The 23770-nt window shown below is 43.2% G+C and overlaps 1 long non-coding RNA gene across 1 annotated transcript; it reads left to right on the top strand.

The window, feature by feature from the left end:
* Positions 1-22766, top strand: LOC147821673 (uncharacterized). Its single transcript, XR_015446674.1, has 4 exons — positions 1-11416; positions 13154-13233; positions 21411-21663; positions 22163-22766. It is a non-coding gene; the product is annotated as an uncharacterized LOC147821673 (long non-coding RNA).
* Positions 22767-23770: the final 1004 nt, after the last annotated feature.

Genomic DNA, 23770 nt, shown 5'->3' with positions numbered 1-23770 from the left:
ACCACCGAGCTGCCAGCCTTTTGGATGATTTATGGCAGGAAGAGCGGGACTGCTTTGCACACAAGACTCCTGTTAATGCTATCTCAGTGCTTAGTTAAGGAACTCTCCTAAATTCCAGAAGGACCTCTGTCAGACAGAGACTGGCACCAGTGTGCCTAGAATCCCCAAGAACACCAAGTGTCCTGTCAGGAAGGATCCATCCCCAACCTTTTGGGTGTAGAGTGAATACCCTCCCTCCAATCATTCCATTTTCCATCCCTTTAGTTGTAGCCATTTGCCGCATAATGATGTTTTGATTAACTATAAACCCCATACACAACAGTTGTCCTGTAAGTTTATAATGGAGTTGAAACATTCTTCTTACACAGTGACATCTTAGTTTGTGTCCCATATTGCAGTGTTCATATGATGACAATGTAATCATCTAACAATAGAGTTCCAGGATGCATCTATGTGGTTAGGTGATAATGGCTCTATTTTATTTCCTGTCGACAGACTCTCTGATTTTTCCGTACCTTTCCAAAATTTCATTTCTTAGCACTAGAAGGGTTATTTCTTGGTCAATTCTTTTACTTTTAATTCTTTAAATTCTTTCATTCTTAAATTCTTTTGACATAAATACACATAGATTATGTTAGAATTTTTTTCTGGTTTTGTTTTAAAGCAATATTTTATTACCAAGGCATATTTGATCTGAGACATGGCTTGACCTCCTGGGCCTTTTATGGCTGGCCCATCATTTATATATTGTGTCCGTAGCTTTTTACAAGTTCCTATGTGTACTACCTCTCTTTGCCCTATTGAGGGTCATCTCGTTTTTGACAAGTCATCTCTCTGATCTCAGGAAGTCTTTTGGACAGCTCAGAGGTCCGTGTCCCTTCTCTCCTCCCCCACATTCCCTACTATGCTAATAAAGGGGAGTGAATTTCATCACTTCTATCGTGGATAAAAGTATGGAGGAGCTCCTGCCGCAGGTCTGATCCCTTTGTGAAAACTCCGAGGGGTCGCCTGCCTAGGATGAGCCCTGGGACCGGGACCTCCCGTCCTGGAGTGTAGGGCCAGTGTGGGGGGACTTCCACTGGGCTCACTTTCTTTCCAAGCTAATCCTGGGGCCCCGGGACGACAGAACCCATCTCCTGCTCCATGCCAAGGTGAGCCTGCTTCCTCAGGGAGTTATTATCTGATGAGACCCGAGGGAGGAAGGCCAGGTATTTCCCAAACGTCATGGAACAGGAGGCCCAGGTGAGTCAGCAAGGTCAGAGTCTGCAGCTGAGGTGGCAACAGCCACAATTGGCAGGTGGCAACCTGAAGGGAGGTGGCGATGTTAATGACTGCCTGCCTCCTCCCCCACCTGCCTCATCTCTGGCTCCGTGAGGCCTGTGATTTCATCATGCACACCTTTGTAAACAATCCATTTAGCAACCAAATTATACACTGGGTAATTAGAGCTTCTAGCTGGATGTCAGGGGCTCCCGGCTCTGCAGCCTGCTTCTGGTAATCTCACTGCCTATAAGGGGGATGCCTTTCAACAGACCCCTTGAGCCTTCAGGGAAAGATGGGATGTTGGGGTGGGCTGCCTTGACTTACTTTAATTGCCTGTGTCGGGTCTGAGGGTTTTGTTTTGATAGTTTTGAAACTGTGTTTGGATTGTTGATTAGTTCAGTATGGGAAGTCAGGCCAGAGCAGTTTGTCTTGACGAAAAAGACAACCCGGGTGAGGTCAAAACTTCTGGTGTGAAGGTGGGAATCTCTTCAGCCCCCAGTACCTTCCTCACCCCACTTGAAGCTGGCTTTTCCAGAATCAGCTCTTCAAATGAAGCCAGGAAATCCTGACTTGGCTGGGAGCTAGAGGGTGAGTGGGGTCTGGACAAGGCAGTGTCTGGACTGAAGGCCGGCCGTGCACTTAAGAAGTGGTGTCCAAGGGGCAGGGGTTGAGGCTCAGGGTGGAGCACACGTTCAGCATGTGCCTGGCCCTGGGTTCTGTCCCAGCCAAGAAAATGTAAAGAGTCAATCAATCAATGAATCAATCCACCCATCCATCCATCAGTCAAGAGGTAGCCAAAGTTTACTCTGGGCCCCCAGTGGCTCGGTAAAGAGCTGTTTCAATAGGGCATGGTGGGGAAGGAGAGGGCCACAAGATCAGAGGTGGCAGCAGTCAGGGTAGCTGGTAGAAGCACCACAGGCTAGAGAAAACTCCCTTAGGGCTCTGTGCCAGGGAAGGAGGGTGTATTTCTCAGATTGGTTGATTGATTGAATGGGGTTTTGAGACAAGATCTCACTATGCTGTTCAGGTTGGCCTTGACTTCACTATGTAACCTGAGCTGGCCTTGGACTTGAGGCAATCCTCCTGCCTCAGCCTCCTGAATGCTGGGATAACAGGGATGTGCTGTATCTGCTGCTGATGTTTGCTTTTATGACCTTGATGTTCACTCAGACCTGATGATTTTTTTATACTTCTGGTGACAAAGGTTTCATCACCAGAATTGAAACCAGGGAGCCCCACAGCCATTTACATGCACTGCATTCTGAGGCCGTGCAGGTCTGTGTAGCCTGTGATTCTGAGCTGGGCTTCCCTCTACAGATGTACTGTCTCTCTGTGATGGAGGCTCACAGGTTGACTTGTGCATGGAAGGACACAGTGAAGATGGAACAGAAATGAGCCAAGCATGAGTGTCCCCAGGTCCTCTCCCTGCCCATCCCTTAGGGCTTTGCTTCCCTGTGCTCTTCACAGGGAAGGGGCTGCCATGGTCAGAAGGCTTCTTTGCTTGTTAGAGTTTGGCTAGCGAGGGGCTCTTCAGATGCTTTGAAGACAGAGCTGTGGGAGTGCAAGGGAACTAGACAGGAAAGGAGATTTGAAGAAGGCCTGCTGAGGGCCACGTGTCTCTGTCACAATGCTAAGAAATGCATACAATGAACTGTAGTTATTTTGAGATTCTTCACTGCAGCATTGATCTGAGATGGGGCCACAGGGAGCCTGGCTTCAGCAGGATCACAGAGCAGGAGCAGATGGAGGCATATGGCCGCTGACAGTTGGGAGCAGCGTAACTTCCCTATCATTCTGGAGAGCTTAGTCTGCTTCCCGAGAGCTTCGGCACACACGCAGACCCAGGGAGGCCTGCCCTGATCTGAATCCAGAAGGCTCACAGTCATCTTCCCCTCAGCACCTCCCAGTACACATTCTTACAAGCTTCCCAAAGGCTGCCACTCGAGGACCAGAGTCATTGTGCACTCAGGGGCCTCTGCTCTTTGTTTCCAAGTCCATTCTAGAATGCTTTGTGGAACTCTGATCCCATTTAAAAATTCTCTTGAGTGCTTCTTGAAATGCAATGGGTAATTTTCTTAGCTGTACTATTAGCATGCATTTGCATATTTGTTTCATAATTAAAATATGAGTAAGACGAAAAGGCTAATTGCACCAAAACTGTATGAGTTGCCATGATTAAAGCCATCATCAATGGTTTTACTTACTGGTTTCAAAATCCTGAGTGATCTGTTATTCACCATTACCTGCTCCTTCTCATCCTGCTTTTCCTGTGTACTTAGTGCTGCAGTGGGAGGACTCCAGCTCAGATGTGGTGGAGCTGCAATTTGAAGGTATTTCCAGACCACAGGAAAACTACAATCCAGTTGAGGAAGAAAGTCTGTCAGATGGACGCTTGGGAATTACACCCGAGCCAACAGGAGCCGGACATAGGCACCTGCAGTAGCACAGCCATCCCTTAGGGGCTTTGGACCCGGAACCCCACAGTTATCCAACTCTGTGAATTCTCAAGTCCCTTGTATAAAATAGTGCAGTATTTGCCTATAACCTACACAATCCTCCCATAGACTTTAAATAATCACTAGATGATTTATAATACTGGAGACATTATAAGTGCTAGCTAGTATTATAATGTATTGTTTATAGAGTAATGATAAGATAAGTCTGTACATGTTTGGTATAGACATTTTGATCCACATGTTTGGTTAACTCATGGCTGTGGAACCCACATATACAAGTTGTATTATTAGGGCTGGGGATTTAGCTCAGTGGTGCTGCACCTGCCTGGGAAGTGCAAGGTTCTGAGTTTGATTCCCAGTACTGGAAAAACAACAACAAAAAGCAAGTTGTATTGTTAAGGCTCTTGGTCTAAAGTTGGGTGGTGGGTTTATTATTATGTTTCATAGTCAAATAATATTATTGGGTTAATAACTGTATTCTATTTTTGAATGTACCAAATATTACTCTACTTTTAAAAGAAGATCATTGAATTGAGCAGGAGTGGGTTCAGATGGAAATAGCTCCAGTTCAGGGAAAATATTATGGATATAAGTTGATGCTATAAAAATGATCTCTCTTTTCTCCTATAACAAACTTAGGAGAAAGAGTGGTTGCTTTTTCTTCATAATCAGCTACCAAGTTTTCTTGAGAATATAGAATTTTTAAGAGTTAGCTTTTAGGAACATGGAAAGCAGGGAGTCATAATTTGAACACATTTTCAGGAGGCTCCTGGAGTTTCCATCAGCCAGGTTGCTGGGCTCTGGAGGGAGGGATAGGAACTGACAGTGTCTACAGCAGCCCTGGGACCAGACTTGGGCTCTGGTTCTGTTGGCTCAGACTGCTGGCTTTGCTTTTCCTGCCCTTTGCAGTCACTCCAGCCACCTCCCCTGCTGTGTGGCTGGATTTTCTCTGCCTTCTGCTACTTTATGGGATCTCCCACCTGCTCAGCCAGGATCTTGTCATGGCAAGGCCCCAGGTTGGTGCAGGGGGAGTCAGTCTGAGGCCAGGCCAGTCTGCGGGCTCATCTGGAACTTCCACAGTGTCCTCTGTCATCTGGCATCCTTTAGGCCTCGACTCTGCTCCCATGCAGCTGTAAACCCACTGAGGGTAAGGGCTACATTCTATTCCTTATTTATATCCTGTAAGGGAGTCACTCTCAACACAGCACAGCCACCTGGGGCGTTTCAAAAACTAGATGTCTCCAGAAACCAAAAAGGCAAAGAGTTTAGAATGTTACCAGATTAAAATAGAACAAAACACAAAACCTCCCATACAGCTAAACAAACAGACAAGCAACTCAGGAAATGGTCAGAAGAAATTGTGAAGAATTACAAAAACATTTGGAACACCACTGAGCATGTGGTGATTTCCTTAACTTGTGAAAGAGCTTCAATTAATAAGAAAAATATAAACACCCCATAGATGCTGGGCAGAGGATCTAAAGTGGCAGAACAAGAAAAAGAAATTCCAGTGACCAACAAATACATGACGAGTTGTTCAACCTTCCTTAGAGTAAGGAGGTGCAGATCAAAACACCATGTCAAGCCAGTTGTTATGAATCCAATTGGCGAAAGTCAGTTTCACTGTGCCCTTTGCTGGTGAGGGCATGAGGACAGCTCTCTGATGGAGGTAGCCTTGGTGGCTCTGGGTACCTGTGTGGCAAGTGGGATGCTGGCTCACACCTGGCCGAGCCTTAGTGTCACAAACACAGGTTCCTATTACTCTCCAACCTAGCACCAGCATAAGATGCCCGAGTGAACTAAGAACCCATTTGTGAGATTTCAGATGTGACAGGGACTGAACTAGTGACCTTCAACCGAAGGGATCTTGGCAACATGTGTCAACATTTTTTCAGGGCGATTAAGTTTGACACAGCAGTTCCAGTGCCAAGAGCTGAGTCTAGAATCTCCCCCAGAAGAACGTCAAGGTTAATGAAGAAGAATGGCCAAGTCAGCAAACGACTAAAATGTCCATCAGCAGAAGCCCAGTTAAATAAACTATGGTACAGTCTTACACCTTTTCAAGAGATTTTAGAGGAGTTTCCATTTGTGCACACTTGTAGATAGCAGCCTCTTTGTTCTATTGTGTAGTGAAATAGTGTGATTCATCTTCCATGAAGTTTTTAAAATGATACACCATGTAGCTTGGTAGATGCATGAGTTCTTTTGCTAGTGGAAAATAAAATAATTCAAGAAGCTGGTAACAGTGACAACCTTAGAGAGAAGGGATGGTGAGAGACATTTTTTTTTCTTTTTTTTCTTGTTATCGGGGATCGAACTCCGGACCTTGTGTTTGTGAGGCAGGCAGCAGAACCACTGAGCTAAATCCTGGCCCAGGAAAAGATGTTCTTATGTTTCATTCTCTACTGCTTGATTTTCTTACTTTGTGTACTGATTACTTTTGCTGGACACTTCAATAAGTGTCACTGGATGATTGAGTTATGGGACAATTTTGGTGTTTCCTTCATAGTTTTCTGTAAAATGAAATTAAAGAACTACCAGGATATACTGAGTTATGGGGGGGGGGGAGGTACTAGGGCTGTGTTCTAGAATCAGCTTGTTGTGTGACTTTGCTGATCAGTCAGGAGCTTCCAGAAGACAGGCACTCTTCTCTGGCTCTAGGGATATGAAGTTGTGGTGTTTGGATAACTGCAGCTCTTTTGCCTCCATGAACTAAGCCTGAGTGATGGTGTAAGATGCCCTCAGGACAAAGCAATGTATGGATGCTAGGTCAGCGGTGGAGCAGAAACGGGACCCTGGTGACATCATGAGGCCACAGAAGCATGCTTCATTCAAAGAAGGACAGCTATGTCTTTAGACTTTTCAGTTATAAAGCCAATAAACCTCTCCGTTGTTTAAGGCGGCTTGAATTGGTTCCTTTATCACATGTGTCCTTCAGAGTCCTGACTGATAGACTTCCATTAGCAGAGACAAGCTGAGTATGTCTTTATCCCTTGCAGCCTGAAATTGCCTAATTTATAAAGAATTTAATGATGTTTCCAAGATAAACCCTTGTCTGGCACCGTGGGCGATATCTGATTGCTGCTATATTTCTACCTCCAGAAGCGAACTGTCACGCCAAGAAGAATGTCCTTGGGAAGTGTCCTCCATGTTAGCAAAAGAATTATGTTCCTCAGTTCCACTTTATCATATAACCCTTGAATAAATTTGGATTCAACAGATGAGGGGCATAACCAGGAAATATTTCTTGTGATTTAACCCATATCTGATTTGTTCACTGGATCGTTCCTTTGACAAATATGTGTCAAGAGCTTGCCATGAGCTGGATCCCTTGGGAGGCACTGGAGGTGGATACGATGGAAATAAAACAGATGTTCTTCATCCTCATAGAAAGTAGAGGCTAACGGAGAAGACTAATACTAAACCAGTAGCCAATAAGCACAGATAAACAAAACATTTATGCATTTAGATTTTTTTTAGTATATGTCCTGCCGAAGCGAGCACCGCATTTAGATTTTTTTTTAAACAGATGAGTCTTGGCTCAGGCTGGCCTTGAACTCTTGGGCTCAAGTGATCCTCCTGCCTCAGCCTCCCAAGTAGCTGGAATTGTAGGTGCAAGCCAAGCCTACTGATACATTTATACATTTAGACAACTGCATGAAAGAGAAGTATTCAGTACATAGAGAGCAGCATAGCAGGGATTTCTTACTGATATAAAGAGGTTTTAAAGGAGCCTTCCAAAGAGAAGAGTGTGCTGAGAGCTGAAGAATGAATGGCTGTTCACTAGGCAGAGTGGGGAAAAAGCATTCCAGCCAGGAAGAACAGTGTGTGCAAAGGGCCTGAGGTACAGAAGAGCTTGACCCATTTGAGAGCCTCAAAAAGGCCAGGGTAGCAGGGCAGTGAGTGGGGTGGGCACTGAAGGGTGCAGGCTGAGGAGTCAGGCAGGGGCAGAATTCAGGAGCCTTGCAGCCCCTGTTGAGGATTCTACATTTTATTCCCAGTAACTCGGTACCTGTGCAGGTGGTGACACAAAGCAGGAGAATGATATGACCTGTGCCGGGTGTTACACAAATCTCTCTTTTCAGCTGTATACAGAATGGAAATGATAAGGCGAGGACAGAAGAAGTGAGACCAGGTGGAGGTGCTGCAGAAATCCAGGCGAAAGCTGGCTGCAGTGCCTTACACTTGTAATCCCAGGGCCTCAGGAGGCTGAGGCAGGATGATCACAAGTCCAAGGCCAGCTTGGGTGACATAGTGGCTGCTGAGACCTCGTCTCAAAATAAAAAATAAAATGCTGAAGGTGTAGCTGAATGGTGGGAGAACTTGTCTAGCAAGCACAAATCACTGGGTTTTAATCTGTAGCAAAACAAAGAAAGAAAGGAAGGAAGGAAGAAAGGAAAAAAAAGAAATGCAGGCAAGAGACCCTGGGGCCTTAGGTCTAGTGCTGGCTGTGCAGGAAGAGAGTAGAAGGATGAAGGATACACATACACATTTTTAGGTGGAGAGCGTGTGTGTGTGTGTGTGTGTGTGTGTGTGTGTGTGTGTGTGTGTGCGTTGCTAAGAGGGAGCTGCCAAGCAAGGCCACCAACTTCTGTTGAGCCATTCGAGTGACTGGGGAGGGGCCTTTGGAGATGGAGAATTCATTTTAAAGATTTCTGTTTTGTTATGTTTTATTTTGTTTTTTTGAGACAGGGTTTCCTAATGTAGTCCAGGGTGGCCCTGAACTCACTATGTAGCCAAGACTGACCTCAAATTCATGATCCTCCTGCCTCAGCCTCTCAAATGCTGGGACCACAGGTGTATACCAGAACACCTACTTCATGTTGGGTTTTATTTGTGTGAACGTATGCCTTTGTCAGGCCCGGTAGAAATGTAATTTTCCTGTCTCAGCTGACTGACTATCCCAGACTCTTCAACAAGACAGACTTTTCTAAGACTGTCAAGAAGTCAAGCAAACGTAGGATAGCACACCTCATTCCTTTCTTGGAAGAGCAGTAAAAGAAACCTGGCCAGAGCCAGGGCAGCCTTGGAGAAATTGGTGAGGAGATACTGGGTACAGAAGGGAAGGTGTCCCACCACCCCAACAGTTTCTTTGCATGACCCCCGCCACTTCTCACTTGGCTTGGTGCAGTAGCCACTCCATAGTCCAGAGCCTTCAGTCCTGGTGTAATGGGAAGAGAGAGAACAATCATTATTGGGAGTCTTTTAGCCCTGGGAATATCCTATAGTTCTAGTTCTTTTACTTTTAATTTCCTCAAAATTTTTATTCTCTCAGCCTATGGGTACTACTGGTATCTAGAGCTCTATTTTTCAATTTATTAACTTATTTTCAACAAATGGTAGTAGCAACTGTATAAAAGAAATGTTTAGAAGAAAAGGAGGAAAACATATTCATGATCCCATTACCCAAATATAACAATGGTCTTTTTCAAAAATTATTTTGCATATGATCTGGCCTTTGATATATTAATTCAGTTCACCAAATTCTTATTGTGTGTTTACTTCATGCCAGGCATTGTTCTCTTCACCAGGCACACAGTTATGAATAAAACAGATATAAGTCAGCAAACATGCATATTTTAAATAGAGTACAATATGCCATTTTTAAATCTTAAGAAATTTTAAATGGTATTTACATTTTTCTAAATTACCATTGAATGCCCACATGGTATGCCAACACATTAAGAAGAAAATTTATTAAAATATTCATTAATTGAGACTGCAGTCTCTGTGCAAATGGAGACTCAGACTGATTTTTCACATTGCATGCCCAGCCCCCAGCACCATGTCCAACAGACAGAAGCAAATATTCAGTAAATATTAGCTGAAATGGCTCTTTGTTTCTAGTCTGAGAATAGCAATAATGTGGCAACAATCATCTTTGTACCTAGAGACTTTCGTGGAGATTTACTGCAGACAGAGCTTTTCAAACTTTCCTATCAAACTTTGCCAAACAACAGCAGAAAATGAACATTTGGAGACCTGAGGGATGTAAAGGGTGACTATAAAAAACACATGCATTTAAAATTAATTGAAAGGACAGAAATCTAAAAAAATGTTTGTAACCTAGAGCCCTGAGCCCTTGCTGTTTCATTGTGTATACTCCTGGGAAGATTAACACTCTGCTTTGGTCTACACAGTGGGTTTCCATGCATCCCTAAGACTGGGATCTATGGGCCAGAGGGTATTCTTCTTGACAGGTATTACTGCACACTAGTTTCCTAACATTTTATAACTTTATTAGGGACTGAACCAAACCCTTGCACATGCTAAAACCCAAAGCCCCTGATGGGTATTTTTACTGATATAAATATCCCTATGGAAGTAGGCCAGCCTAACTCAGACCCTGCCAGAGCTGGGTGTCACAGTGGGTTGAATGTATCCACTCCATGAATGCTGAAGACCTGTGAATGCGGCCATATTTGGATATGGGGTTTTGCGGATGACCAAGTTAAAATGAGGTCATCAGGATGAGCCCTCATCGAACGTGACTGTTGACCTTACAACCAGAGGAAACCTGGACACAGAGACAGGTGTGGTGCGGTAAAGCGAGAGCGCCATGCGTAGAGAAGGGCGAGGTGGGGAAGTATGTGCAGGCCAAGGTGAGCCAAAGGGGACCACAAATCCCAGGCTAGAGAGAGAGCCTGGCCTGGAGCTCCTGATAGTCCTCAGCAGAAATCAGCTCTGCCAACGCCTTAATCTTGGGCTTTTGGGCTCCAGAACCATGAGACAAATTTCTGTTGTTTAAACCACTCAAACAAAAAAGATTAAGGTGTGTTACGTACCTGTACCAACTCCCCACAATGAAGGTGATCATTATGTGCTGCAAACAGGTACTGATAAAAAAATTTTTTCCCTGAAATTTAAATAAGCCATTCAGTTTGTGCTACTTTGTTATGCAGGCCTAATGAACGGATGCAGATGTTTGATAGTAAAACATTTTTTTTGGTACCGGGGATTGAACTCGGGTCTTTGTGCCTGCATAGCAGGCGGCAAAACCACTGAGCTAAATCCCCTCCCAGTAAAACATTTTTTTTACAACCTACTCAGTATAAAATGACCACTCATGATAAAATAATGCTTTGGTTTTATAATTTCATAACTTTGAGGGTGAATGCTTTCCTATGAGTCTTTTGCTTATGGTACTTTTTGCTTGACTGCAGTGGGGTCTTTCCTGCACTTGGGATGTGCCTAGGTTGATTTGTGTTCCTTACATGAAAAAGTAAAGGATCAATTAAAGGTCTAATTCAATCTATTAAATGAAACATCTGTCCAACTAAGCCTGACCAAAGAAAATATAGTCTTTCTTACTTGTACTTCCTGTCAACAACTAGGACTTCCCTGCATTTGCTGAAACTAGAGCTCTAAGATAATTCCTCAGAGACAATTCCAGCTGTGTCCAACCTGTGGCCTGCTATCTTATTTTCACCTTTTAAAAAAAGTTGTAATAAAAATATTTTAAATGGAAATTTTGTTATTTGTATACACTCACTATATTATAAATTTTATGTGTGGCCTAAGACAATTCCTCTTTGGTAAAAAAAAAAATGATAATGCAGATCAGATCTGCTGCCCAGCGCTAGTTGACTGTGTGTCTGTTTTGCCCGAACAGGTTGGGTTCCAGGAGGGCTTTCCTCACCTTCCTGCTCCGAGGCCCAGGAGTGCCTGCCCACACAATCAGGCTCCATCCAAGCTTGGTAAATGAGCATGGGATAATAAATTGCACCAATGACCTCCAAAAGGGGATGAATGAACTGTACTCCCCTGGCCAAAAGGAAAGCAGAGCTGAGCCTCAATGCAAAAAATAAACAAAAACATTGATGCATATTTGCAGGCGCTTAGATGGGGGTATACAGGCCACACAGAGAGGGGGTATACCCCAGTGTGGTTGTGTTGCAGTGTGCATAAGTTTAGCATTAGGCCCCCTAAAGCTCTGACTTCTGATGACTTCCTTTATCTCACAGGGCTTAATACAGGCTATGAGGATAGTATGTGAGCATTGTTTGGTTGCAAGGTCATTTTTGTTCTTTCTTCTTTACCATAAACTTTCTACTACTGAGCTACACCCTTAACCCTATTTATTTATTTATTTATTTATTTATTTATTTTGAGACAGGCTCTGGTTTAAAACTTGTAATCCTCCTGCCTCAGCCTCCCGAGTAGCTGGGATTACAGGTGTGTAATCCACACCCAGCTGCAAAGTAGATTTCTAAGGAGGTGGAGTAAGAAGATAAAAACCATTCCACATCACATCAGAGGCACCTGTGCTACCGAACAGAATGGGAGGATGGTTTAGTGCTGAGATGCTGGAAATCTGCTTGAGCAAGCTGGTGCCACAGATGCCAGGCAAAGCCTGAGAATTTCCAGCTTGGGGGATTGTTGAAGTGGGGAAGGGTTTGCTGATGTAACTGGCCTTGGTGGGAAGGGAGGACTCTTGGGTTCTGAGTGTGTGGCTACTGCCTAACACCCATCAGCACTGATGTGGGGAGGCCCTGGGTACACTGCCAATTCTAACGCCTTTTCAGATCGACCTTTCCTTCTGGAATAAATGGCAGGCATCGATCAGCAGAAGCTGTTGCTTACACTTAGGGCCCTCCGTCATTTCTAATTATGATCTGACCTGGATGTCTTTTTCACATTCCCTTGGCCTGGAAGTCAGGGTGGACAGGCATGCAGGGATGAGGTCTCACCATGCCTGCTATGAGCCAAATTGGTTCCTGATTTGCTTCTCCAGCACCACTGGCCAAGGCATTTGCCACCCTCGACTTTGCAAAGAGTTAGAATTGGCCTGTTTCACAATTTTATCCCAAAGCTAAGAATCATAAAACTAGAAGTGATAATCATTTCTGCTATTTAAGTGCCCATAGGCTCACTGCCACAGGGCTATGTGCTTTTTATATGTATTATCTTTAAACCTTTAAAAGTCAGGATTATCATTATATCTGTTGTACATGTAAGAAAAACTGGAACTTTGGGAGGTTAAATATATAACTAGCTTGAAGTTATATCTTTAGCTGATGATGGAGTTGGTTTTCAAGTTCATAGGATGCTAGTGGTTATATAGCTCAAGCATCTATTTTTAGACAAGGAAGGGGCTACAGGCATGTTGTGGGACTCTTCCAAAATGACCTGGCTTATTACCAACAAAATGATAACTCAAACTTGGGCCTCATGCCTCTCTGTCCAGTGCTCTGCCCTATGTTACCCCAGTTGTCCTTATCTTTTTAAATAAGAGCAGCTATATGTTTATTGTGGGAACTCAGAGACCCTTGGAAGGCAAACAGACATTTTCTCCGTAGCTGACCTCTTACCCAGGAGGTCCAATCTCCAGCTATAAACAGATTCTTTGGCTGGAGTCTTGGGGCTGGAGGAGGCTGGAACTGTAACATTGTGAAAGTTATATCTGGTCTTCATTCTCATTTCTTGACAAACAGCTCCTGAAAACTTGGAATTTCTAGAGTGATAAGAGTGTCTCTTCTATGCTAAGGCAAAGATGGTGGCCAAGGACTACTAGGTAAGTTTAAGATGGGGACTGGTCAGAGGAAAGGCCAAGGCAGGGTTAGAGGGTTGTGACTAAGCTGACACTTAGTGATTCTTGGAGACTGGTGCTGCAGGAAGGGCATAGACACTCTGTGCCTGTTCCCACGTGCTTGGCCCTATAGATCTACTCCATCTGGCTGCTCTTCTATATGCTTTGTAATACCCTGTATAGTAGATAAACGTAAGTATGGTGTTTTTCTGAGTTCTTTGAGCTGCTCTAGCAAATGAGTTGAACTTGAGGAGGGCCGTGTGGGAACTTGATTTATAGCCAGTTGGTCAGAAACATAAATCACAGCTTGTGCTTGCAATTAACAGCCAAGGGAGGGGGCAGTCTTGCAGGACTAAGCCCTCAGCCTGTGAGATCTGGCGGCATCTCCAGGTAGATAGTATTGGAGTTGAACTGAATTATAGTATACCTAGACTAGTGTCCCCTGTAAAACTGATTACTTGGTGTTGCCACCTTCCCCATCTCCCTAGTGACAGAAGTATTGTATTGAGTGGTAAGTTAGAATAAAGAAAAAAACACTTTCTTTTTCCTTCTTTTAGCACCCGGTGATAGACTCTGGTGGCCATCATTTTAAGGTGTGTTGAATTTAATAAAAGTCAGTAAGTATATTAGGAAGCTTTCTGTTGCTGGAATCAAATACCTGACATACACAACTTACAGGAGAAAAGATTTATTTTGGCTCATGGTTTCAGTCCATGGTTGCCTGGCCTCAAATAGAAATAACATGATATTCTTGGTGGTCAGGAAGACATTTTTAAATCCAAACCATAACAGCAAGTGAGGAGAAAAGTAAGAGATACGAGAAAAGGCAAACATGTATGAGGCATATGGCCTCAATATTTGTGTTCCTCCAAATTCCTATTTTGAAAATGTAGCCCTCAGTGTAATGATATTAGGAAGTACACCTTTTGGGAGGTGATTAGATTCTTTGTATGGGGCCTTCATGGATGGAAAGCCAAATTCCCTCACATCCGATTGGCTACATTGGGTCACATGACACCTGGAACCAATACTTGGCAAGTCTTGGTTTTGAGAGCTGGAAGGAACATGTTTCTTCTCTAACCAGCTTACAGTTCAATGGGGGCCACCAGCAGGAAAGGTGGGAGGAGGAATCATGTGATTATCATAATACGATGGAAATGTAGAAACCTTTAGCATTCCTTGGGGGGGAAATATGGAGCAGCTTTGCTGTGCGTTGGAGGTAATTTTGAAGGGTAACAGTTTGTCAGGTGGATATGAAGGAGGCTGTGTGTGTGTGTGTGTGTGTGTGTGTGTGTGTGTAAAGGAAGGTAAAGAGAGAGGCCATCCATGCTGAAGGACCTGCTTGTGCAGAGGCGTAGCCATATTAGTGTACTGTGAGCATGCAAGGGGTGGGCTGCCAGGGAATGCAGATGCACATGTCTGTGGAATCTCATGAGAGTCTTCCAGACAAGACAAGGGAAGGACCAGGAGCAATGAAGTGAGAAAGAGGATGGCAGGAAGTCACCTTAACTTGGTTATTGTGGGCTGCTGCAGGTACCTCTGTTTCTTATTTCACCCTCCAGATGGCTGGGTGACATGATGTCTTAGCTTGGGCTGTCATCGCAGGCGACACACACATCAGATTAGGGCACCACCCTACATCCTCTTTTAACCTTAGTTGCCTTCTAAAGACCTTGTGTCCTGATGCAGTCACACTGTGGGCAAGGCCTTCAACACAAGGATTTGGTGTGACACAATTCAGTATACAGCAGATAGAAGTTAAGATCTTCATTTTACAGATAAGAAGACTGAGGCTCAGAGAAGCAATTGCTTTTGTTGGTGGTCATTGGCAGAGGTGGGCATCAAGGCTCTACCTGCCTGATGCTAGGCTTCCTCAGCATCTGTGGTTGCCAGGTGTCTTCTGGAGCTACAGTACTCATTGAGGCAGGACTGTTTGGAGGGGCGGTTTGCCATGTTTCATCAGGCTCCACTTTGACACTTTCCTAGGTTAGGGTAGGCATAAAATTCCCTTTGATATAGTCTGTGGAGAAGGGTCTATGGCCTGGTTTTTTCTTTTTTGGTTTTTTGGGTTTTTTTCCTATTAAGTTTATTGGTATATTTTAGGTATAAAATACAATTACGTTCATCATTGGAATCTTGTACCTTTACATGAGTATTTTGGTTCTTATTTCTTTCCCCTCCCCCCACCCTCCCTTCATCCCCTCCATCCTTCCTTATTTGCAAAGACTTTGTTTCCATTTTTTTCTTTTCTCATATTTTTTCTTTTCCCTTCTTTCTTTTTCCCTACCCCTCCCACTTCCCCTACTCCTTTAGACCTTTTCTTCCTATTACACAATATCAATTATACATTTTTAAAATCACAATATCAAGATCTAGGAGACATTAACACAGATTTTACAGAATTTAAAAGGATATAGAAAGCATGTTACAAAAATCTTTTTTGAAATAAATTTGACAACTTCTAAGAAGTACCTTGGAAGACAAATTAATGAAACTAACTCTGGAGGAAATATAAAATTTGAATAGCACCTTTTAAAGAAAGTATATTCCTAGCTTGAAAACCTACCTATATGACAACAGCAGGCTCATATACATTTTAACTGATAAATTATATCAAACATTTAAAGCAGAAAAGAAAAGGAACACTTCTCCCCTCATTTTAGGAAATCAACATTGTGCTAATACTAAAACTGGATAAAGATAATAGAAGAAAGAAGTATGAACATAGATAGAAATTTGTTTAACAAAACAAACTATTAGAAGTCAGATCTGGCAGTATGTAGAAAGTGGTTTTATTATAGAGAAGGCAGTGTTGGTTCAGCATTGGAAGATCCACCCCCAAAAGTCATCATTTTAACAGAGGAAAGGAAAAAGCCATATGATCCTGTCACTAGTTGGAGAAAAAGTATTGGACTAAATTCCACAGCTGTTCATGGTAAAACCTATCAGGAGACTAGAAGTAGAACAGAACCTTCTCAACAGATTAAAGACATGTACTCCATACTTAGAGCAAAAATGTCTTATATGAATGGAAAAGGTGGAGAACAAGGACAGATATGCCTACTCTTCATCTGTCCATTAAACTTTGAAATACAGGCCCAAGCCAAAATAGTCTGGAAAGAAAATGACACAATTAGGAAACGATTGGCAAGATAGAAGCAAAATCTTTATATGTAGATGAAATGACCATCTACAGAGAAAATGCTAAGAAATCTCTAGGATCCCCTAGAACTTGTATTTGAATTTAGCAGGATTAGAAAACACAAGGTATATATAAAAATTCAGGTCTATGTATACTTGCTATAAATGAAGAATTGGATATTGAAATTTAAAAGTTATGTAGGAGTACAAAGGACCTAGAAAAGTAAAAAGAAAAAGAAAACAGTGTTGGAAGACATTTAGTACCTAATTTTAAGACTTCTTCTAAAGCTACAGTAATCAAGGCAGTGTTAGTGTAAGGAAAGACATATAGATCATTGGAAAAAAACAGAGAATCTAGAAATAGAACCACACAGATATGGTCCACTGAGTTTTGAAAGATTATTTAACATTACCATTTTATAGAATATAAACTCAATTCAAGAGCAGAGGAAAAGATAGTGTTTTCAGCAAATGCCACTAGAACACCTGGTATCCGTATATAAAAAATTAACCTCAACCCTTTATTTCCATACATAAAAATAACTTGAAGGTATCTATGAACCTAAATATGAAAGTCTAAAAGTATAAAACTTCAAGAAGAAATTATAAGGGAAAATGTTTATGAATTTAGGGTGGGCAAGATCTTCCTAGGATACAAAAAACATGATGTATAAAAGAAAACATTGATAAATGAGATTCCATCAAAATTTAGAACTTTAAATGACATCATTAAAATGAAAAGTAGTCCTTAAACAGACCATATTTACAATGCATATAACCTATAACTAGACTATATTAAGAACTCTTACAGCTCATTAATAGACAACCAAATTAAAAAGTAGACACAAGATGATAAACAGCCAGTACAGCACAAGGAAAGGTGTGCAACACTGGAATCAGAAAAATACTAATCAGTACAATAACAAGATTGAATTATACACTCATTAGGGAGATGAAGTTAAAAGTTTTAAAAGGCTTATCATGACTTTTTCTTTTTGTTGGATTCGCCCCCTATCTGTTTAATTTGTCATGCCCAATGGATTCATTCTGCTGGGCTTCCTTGGTTGTGATCCTCATTGTCTTTTCCTAGCATATTGTCTAAAATTTTTTGGAGTACTGGTTCGGTATTCATGAAGCTCCTAAGGTTCTCTTTATCATGAAAGTACCTTATTTCTCCATCAATTTTGAAAGATAGTTTTGCAGGGTACATCAATCTGGGTTGGAGGCTGTTTTCCTTTAGGGCTTGAAATACATCACTCCAAGCTCTTCTTGCCTTGATGGTTTGTGTTGAGAAGTCTGCTGTGATTCTGATGGGCTTTCTTTTGTATGTGATTTGTTTCTTTTCTTCACTGCTTGTAGAACTTTGTTCTTCTGTTGGATTTCTGGAATCCTAACTATTATATGCCTATGTGTAGATTTTTTTTTTTTTGATCAAGGCTATTTGGAGTCCTATATGCCTCACTTATCTGTATGTCAAGTTCTTTTCCCCTCCTTGGGAAGTTTTCTGCCATCATTTTTGTGAACAGTTCTTTTATGTCATCTGCACTCTTTCCTGTTTCTTCACTGAATCCAATCAGTCTTATGTTATTCTTCTTTGCATCATCTAGCAGCTGCTGGATTGATTTCTCATGGTCCCTTACAATATTAAAGCAATTTTTCTTTTCCTGGTCACTAATTGCAATCTTATCTTCTATATCTGAAATTCTGTCCTCACATTGGTTCATTCTGCTGTGTAGACTTTCAGTGGAGTTTGTCATGTCCTGGAAATCTGTTTGCATGTGTTTTATGGATTCCATTTGTTTCCTATGTTGGGATTCCATCATGTTCCTCAGATCCTCTATTTTTTCATCTGTGTCCTCTCTAGATTTATTAATCATGTCTTGCACTATGGGCACAGTCTTTGCTGTTATCTGAGAAAGTATTTCTGATTTCATTTTTTCCAGATCCTCTTTTGTTACCAGTTCAGGGAGTCCAGGTGGTTGAGTATCAGATTGTTCCATCTCCTCTCCCTTTGGGGTTGCTGTAGGTGATCTGGAAATCTGTTTTTGAGGCTTGTTTATGTGTATTCTCATTTCCATGGGCATTGAGGGGAGTAGTGCTGCTGGCACCCTTGTGGCTCAACTCCTCTGCCCTAGGAGTGGTGGAATAGCAGTGGGAGAGCCTCCTCCTGGGAGGTGGGATTGGTTCACCTCCTCTGCCCTAGGAGTCCACCAGTGATTTCTTGGAATTTTGAGTTCCACAAGCATAATTGGAGCCTGCAAGGGCGGAAGCTGCCCAGATTGCTTCACCTGCCTGCATTCTGTAGTCCCACAACCTTTTGCATGCCCGTTGTCAATCCCACCGTGTGTGTGTGTGTGTGTGTGTGTGCGCGCGTGTGTGTGTTTGTGTGAGATGTGTGGGGTTTTTAATAGGAAACACTTCTTGATCACAACAATTTTGAGTTTTAAAATGGTATTAAAAAGGATAAAATCTAGCTCAAGGGTAGAGCACTTGCCTAGTATATGTGAGGCCCTAGGTTCAATCCCCAGCACTACAAAAAATGAAATGAAATAGCATCTAAAAGATGCCAAAAAACAGTGCAGCTACAATCTGAGATGTTCCAAGAATCAAAGGAGAATGCAAATTCAATGAGGACAGAGGGTCAGCAGTTTTCTTTACTTCTGTATTCCCAGCTCCCCAGCCTTCCTAGAATAATGTGTGATATATAGGTGCTCAAGAAGTATGAACTTTGAATGAACAAATGAATGAATGAATGAATGAATGAATGGGAAGCTCACATGGTAAATGCAGGGGTCAGCATCACATAGGAAACTTGCATTTCAGTGCCTGAAGATTGTTTAGACACAGTGACCTCCACTGAAGCTGCAGATAAGGAAGCATAGCATGTGGTTCTTCAGGAAAGTCCCCCAGAGTGTAGGTGTGCTACTGAAAACTCTCCTGAGGAGAGCCAGTGTATAGGGGAGCAGGTCACACATGGCACCAGCTATGTTGGATCAGTCTTATGAAGTGAAGTGTCAGGGGTTAGAATGAACTTATCGTGCTCGAGGTAGCTCCTCCACACCCTTGTATACTAGCAGGGGGAAAAATGGAGCCAGGACAAGGAAAGTTCCATGAAGGAACTCTTCACAGAAGGTGTGTGCAGGAGGGTGTCCAGAGAAACCTGCAAGAGATGAAAAGTCCTGGAGCTCAAACCAGTGAGAGCTGGCACCGCCTAAGGCCTGCAGGTAGAAGAGGGCAGGGCATGTTTTCAGAACCCAGAGGGAGCAGCTGTAGGAGGTGTCCACCGGGCAGGTGCCATGGCCCTCAGCAGTCCTCCTATGACCTGGCAGGGATAAAGCCTTCCCTGGTACTGACATTGAAGCCTCTGTGTGTCATGTGATCAAGAGATCTTGCAGCTATTTATGGAGCCATGTTTTTAGTATGTAATTATCAAAGCCTTTTAGGTTAAGGCAAGAATACACACAATTCTGTGTCTTCTTGTCCATAGCATGTGAGTAGACACATGGCCTTAAGCCTGGAAATGGGGGACTGTAGTGCTGATGACTTAGTATATCTACACTGCAAACCCTAGCTGGGTTTACAGCAGCTACATAGACATTTTTAATGCCAGATGTTCCTAGCCACTGAGAGAATAAATCAGACTATGAATCATAGGTCCATCCATGATTTAACAGAGAATGAAAGTAGAAAACCCAAGCCCAAGGAACTGAAGCCTTTTCTTCTCCCCTACCACTTCAGAAGTGGACCTTCTAGTCCCAGTCAAATTTCAGACAAGACTGAAGCTCCAGCCACTATCTTGTTTGTAACCTCAGGAGAGACCTCCTGAGTGTTTCTCATAATGCCTGAATCAGACATTTGTCATCTTTTTGTTGCTGCTGAGTATTGAAGGCCCCTATATAAGTCTGTGGAATTCCTTCTCAAATGGGTGTGGGTGGAAAGAAAAGCCTGTTTGCAAGCATGCTTGTTTTCTGTAAAAGAGATTGATAGCTGATCACTAACCCCATTTCCCAGCCTCCCTTGCAACTAGGTCAGAAGATTGAATTCTAGCCAATGGCATGCAGCCACTTATAGGCCTGGCCAATTAGACCTCCCTTTCATGACCCCTTCTCTCTTTCCTTGCCACTCTCTGGATATTGATGCCCTGGGGAGCCACTGAAGCTATAGGTTGAAAATGATGGGATGTTTTTCAGCCTAGGTCTGAGTACAATGGAATGGGTTAGAAATCGGACACTCTCTTGTTGGGTATTCTGTGAGATTCTCAGCCAGGATCTTTTTCTATATCTCTCGACTAAGAATCCAGACTTATACAGCATCAGTAAAAATGATTGGTCTATTAAGCATTTATTTTATGGATAAATTGAATTCTTAGCCCAGAATATGGCGTTCACTGTAGCTTGCCATAATTCACACGGTGCTTGAGAGTATTGATAACACAGCACTGCTGGCTGTTATCTGTGGCTTGTGGACTGGAATGAATTCTGACGTTGAAAAGCCTGTCTTCAAGGATAATAGGTCATGCATCAAACGTTTTAGACTAGTTTTCTGAAGAGGGAAAGGGAAGTAGACATCAGGGAGAAGAAGAAAAGTAAAATCAACAGCAATAATAATATTACAGCAAACACATGGCTCCCTCTATGTGTCAGTAGTAGCTGTAAGTTTTATGTGTAGTAACTCTACCCTCACAACAGGCTCACAGCTAATCCTAGTTAACAGAGTGATGGTGCACATTACCCATACTAAGTGGTAGAGCCAGTTTGTGCCTGCCTCGAAGCTCTTAATCATGATTACTGATAACAATTAAGAACTGAGGATTTAACTCAATTTTCTCTGCCCTTGAAGTACAATCTGAACAACTAAAAACAACTAAGAAAATAAAATACAACCTTGTATTTTCAATACTTGTATCGAATACTTGTAATTGAATACGTGTAATACTTGTATTTTCCAGTCGGCTACTTGAAATAATTTGCCTGAAGCACTTAACTTTTCCTCAAACATCACCAAGAATCTTTATTTCTCAGTTCATTTCAGGCCACGCTGATAGTGGGAGATGCTTTTGTAAGTGGCCTGAAGCACTCCTGACTCCCTCTCCAATCTGGCTGTAGTTGGAGGATCTGCCTCAGTTATTTGCAACACCCAGCTAGTCAGAGTCAAGGAGCTCTGCAAATCACCTGTGTTTACCAGGTTGAGCTGACCAAATATGTGGACAGGAAGTCTGCCTGGAGGCTATTTGCCTGGCTCATCCTCTCCCAAGGGCAAGGCTGTAGGTGTGAGGTGAGTGCTGGGCTGGGGTGTAGGGCCTTAGTTGGATCTTGGGAGAAAGGAGAACAGAATTGTTGCCAAGTTGTATGGGATCCTGAAGACCTCATGCTCTCTAGGGCTGGAAGGGTGATTACAGTTGGCTGTGGTCTATGGTGGGGTTGGCAAAGGAAGAGCGATGGAGGAGGAGGAGGAGCTGGGTGGGCCTTTGTTTTATAAGCATTCATGGACTTTTCCCAGGGTGTATGCAGTAGCATGGCTCTCGCTGGCCAGGAGAGTGTTTGCTTCGGGGCCACCTGGAATGGTCCCCTGAGGGTACTGAGCGTGGAGCACAGGGAACACCCCTCACTCTTCACCTGGGGTGAGGGCACCTGATCATCTACACAAGTGCAGCTTCTGGAACTCTGAAGCCTCTGTGGGTTGAAAGATCGGGGGGCAGGAGGTGTTGTCTCTGCTGGGGGCTCAGTTTCCCCAACATAATGTTGGCAGCTAATGAGGGTCTCTCTGTTTCCAGGCTTATGGAAGACTTAACAGTTTCCAGCCTGCCCACTGCTTGTCCACTGCCTGCTTACTGCCTCCACAGCCCACCATGCAGGGCACCCTGTGCTCCAGGGAAAAATCCAGAACTGTGTGTTCCTTACCAGGCCGTGAACTTGCCCTGCCCCATCTCTACCTACCGTGGAACACTCGGAGCTACAGAGTAGTGAATCTTCTGTGAGTTGGAACCCTGAAATTAGGCTGTGAGGAAGAGCATCCTACTTTGGCCACTTCTGGTCACATCATCTGTGTCTTCAGCTCTCTCTGCTTCAGTTTTATTCCAATGTGATAAAAGTCCCTACTTTATAACATGATTGGCAACATCAGAGAAGTTACTATATGCAAAAACCGTGGGCCAAGGCATATGGTACATGCTCAATGAAATGTCAGAAGTCATGATTTCTGTGTGGCATGAGCTGACCGTGGTGGTGCATGACTGTAATCCCAGCACTCTGAGAGGCTGAGGTGGGAGGGTTTTAAGTTCAAGCCCAGCCTGGGCAACTCAGCAACTTAATGAGATTCTTTCTCAAAATAAAAATTAAAAAGGGTCAGGGATGAAAAAAAAAAAAAGGTCAGGGATGTAGCTCAGTGAGGAAGCTCTGGGTTGAATCCCCAGTACTGCAAAAGAAAAAGTGTACATTAAAAATAACAATAACACAAACATTAAACCTAGGCTGACTGTGTGTCTCAGCCCCCAGTCTTTAGTCTAATTACTATCTCCTTATTGTTCAAGTTCTGTTCTGTATGTGTCTCAGGCTGGGCAGGGCTGGTCTTCTGCCTCTGTGACAACTCTTACTTAGTTTTAATTTGACACCTCCCACTGCGGATGGAGGCTGCTTCCTTCTCATTTGAAGGAAGCTCATGGTGAATGGAGGCTGAGCCTTTCATGGTCATTTTCAGGCTCTGGGACTATCCAGATGCTCAGGGTTTGTGGAAGGAAGAAGTTTTCCAGATCCAGCTGCAAGGAACACTGCTGTCATCACTGCTCTGTGCCAGGAGGAGCCCCATCAGTGCAAGTTAAGATTGGCCAGGAACAGGGGGATCCACAGAGTCTTGCCCAGGGTCACAGCCCTACAAACAGCTGAAAGCCCTGTTGACTGACTACCAGGGAGATGGCTGTGTCCAGCCACTCACCTGGAGCCCTTCACAGGATCAATGTCATTAGACTGTCCTGTGAGCCATGGTGCACCAAACAGCCCAGAATCCTCACCATCTTGGCTCTGAGCAGCTCCTATCTTAAACATTCATTTAATGCAAAGGGTTACATTAATGCAAAAGGCAAGCCACTGACACTCTAAATAATGTAAGCTGAGTCCTGCTGACAGTGGGAAGTCTCACACACAAAATACTGCAATGTTCTCAGTTCTGAATGAGGCAATAACAGGTATGTTGTCTTCCTGTATTCAAAGGCAGGGCCCACAGGAGCCCAGGAAGGATCCTGGCAAGGTGAATCCTTTACAAGACCCAGGAAAGGAGCTTTAGAGAGTTGATGTGGCAGGCAGGAAAATGTCACTCCATTTCCCTAAAGATGTCCCATTCTAATCACTATGACCTGTAAAGATGTTAGCTACAAGGCAAAAGGGAT

This window comes from Heterocephalus glaber, unplaced genomic scaffold (genome assembly GCF_053883595.1).
Source record: "Heterocephalus glaber isolate CG9 unplaced genomic scaffold, H.glaber_assembly_v1.0 deba00001720, whole genome shotgun sequence".
NCBI lineage: Eukaryota > Metazoa > Chordata > Mammalia > Rodentia > Bathyergidae > Heterocephalus > Heterocephalus glaber.
This window is presented reverse-complemented; position numbering and strand designations above follow the sequence as displayed.